The sequence below is a fragment of the Palaemon carinicauda genome, unplaced genomic scaffold (genome assembly GCF_036898095.1).
Source record: "Palaemon carinicauda isolate YSFRI2023 unplaced genomic scaffold, ASM3689809v2 scaffold363, whole genome shotgun sequence".
Taxonomy (NCBI): domain Eukaryota; kingdom Metazoa; phylum Arthropoda; class Malacostraca; order Decapoda; family Palaemonidae; genus Palaemon; species Palaemon carinicauda.
Genome location: NW_027171314.1, coordinates 82,501 through 85,000, shown reverse-complemented (window position 1 = coordinate 85,000; position 2,500 = coordinate 82,501).

The window sequence follows — 2,500 nt, the reverse complement described above, 5'->3', positions numbered from 1 at the left end:
TATATATATATATATATAATATATATATATATATGAATGAAAATTAAGAGAGACGGCAAATAATGGTTGTTAATGAAAATACTTATTCAAAAGACATTATTTTCCTCTCAAGAAATAAAAGGTTAAGCATAAGATGTAAAACACCACACTCTCCAAAAACAAAATTATTAAATGAGCTGGTCCTACCAGTATTAACTTATGCTTTCGAAACTTTGAGCCTTACTAAAGCCTTAGAACAAAGCCTAGTTCCAACTCTAAGAGCTATGAAGAAAACAATGATATGAATAACACTATGAGACAAAAAGAAGAGCAACATGGAACAGAAAGCAAAGTAAAGCAGAGGATATTTTTAACAACATATGAAAGAGAAATTTACTTGGGGAGGACATATAATGACAATGGCAGATAATGGAGAGACATCAAAAATAACAGAAAAAGTTCCTAAAGACTGCAAAGGAAGGTTGGGGAAGGATGAAAAGACAATGTTATGATGAACTAAGAAATTTTAGCATAGAAAGATCATAAAAAAGTAGCAAGTGAATGGACACGACGGTGGGTTTTCTTCTGCAGTGGATGATACACATTGATTTACAAGGGGTCTGTGTGTGTGTGTTTGTGTGCGTGGATGAGTGCGTGCGTGTTTGTGTGTATGTGTGTGTACTGAGATGCCACTAAGTGCAAGATTAACTGAAGGTCGCAATTGACGTCAGGGGAATCACATGATCTGCTCTTCGTCAGTCAAGGACGTTAATCTTATCATGATATTGTCTCGACCCAAAGCAAGATGTCTGACTCTCATCATCTCTTATGTATATTTATCTGTCTTTATCAATTTTAAGTCTACTTTTGATTAAATCTTTAACTAAAGAGAGAGAGAGAGAGAGAGAGGAGAGAGAGAGAGAGAGAGAGAGAGAGAGAGAGAGAGAGAGAGAGAGCTATTAGTATAAGACTGAAATAATTCACGTGTGTTTGTACTTATTTGAGCGTGTTTGTGGATGTGTGCGTGCCAATGCCTTGACTGCTTTTATACAAACAGACATGCACACGCACACCTTCACTGCCTTTCGGTTCTATTATCGGTATCTGGGTTCAAAACACTCAATCACGGTCCCTTTTACTTTTGATCACGAAATTCATAACAGTACATTTTCACCTCTCTTCTTTAGTACCTTATACAGTAGAGCACATAGTTTGGACGTGGCTGGGTATAAGCTACCATCCTCTAATATAGTCTTCTTTTTTAGGGAACTTGATCTTTATCTCCAGCCCCCAACAACTCCTCCCTCTTTCACCCATCCCCCTTATACATATTATATATATATATATATATATATATATATATATATATATATATATATATATATGATAAGAAAAATAGCGGTTGGAAAAGATTTTTCAATAGCATCGTTATCATGGCTGTGTTGAAGTATCACACAATATACTATCAAGAATCAAAATAAGAAACATAGTGAAGTCTCTCCAACAGATAGAATCCAATTTCAAGAGAAGCTCCAAAGGGACAACATATTGAACTTAATGGATGTCTGCTTCCCTTTGACCTTTGACGGGAGAGTACACCTCTTGGGTTGGGGTGAGGGAATGGGGAGGGGTTGTTTAGGAAATCTAGAAAAAAGCGGTCCTTATCAGTTATGTTGGTCTCTCTCTCTCTCTCTCTCTCTCTCTCTCTCTCTCTCTCTCTCTCTCTCTCTCTCTCTCTCTCAGGATAAATATATAGATAGGATGAAAAAAATATGTGACTAATAGAGAGAAGTTAGTAGGAATCCAAGAAAGTCACTGTATAAAGAGACACGTCATATCGAAGATGAACTCCAGAAGCAAGGAGTGGACGACACATTTCTCATATATGTTTCAATTGAAAATAACTGATTTTAAAATGGCACAGCAATTTTTTATTTAAGGGGACGGCCGGCCAACCCCGTTTTTTAAGGACATGAATTTGACATTCATAAAAATTGATAAGGTTACTTAGTACATCTCCAAACTGCATAGGTTTTTGGCCTCTGACCTACGGTTTTTTCAACGCCAGGGTGATTTAGCCTAAAAAAATTAGCGTTTTTTTTTTCAAATTCTTTCTCCTCCCTTCATAATTGATATCAAGACCTAGGATTATTACCTTTATAGACCTGATATAGACGTCAAATAGAATGAAGATTTTTTAAAGTATATTTTTATGTGATTTTTTTTTTTCATAATGGCCACTTAAATAGGAACATAACCTTTGAATGCTCCTTATCCATGCCATAAGGAAAAGAAAGAAAAAGATATTGTATTCTTTCCCTCAAGCATTCTATTATCAATAAGGGCATTTTCTAGTAAACCTATACTTTCAGAAGGAAGATCGAACAGTTTCCTTTGGAAGTGACTCCCCCAACGCCATTTGATCCCTCTAACTATAACGTTACTGGGGAGACGATTGTCTGGCAGGTACACCGTCACAGCAGGGAGACGCCTTTCATTTGGAAGTTTGCAATGATGGTAT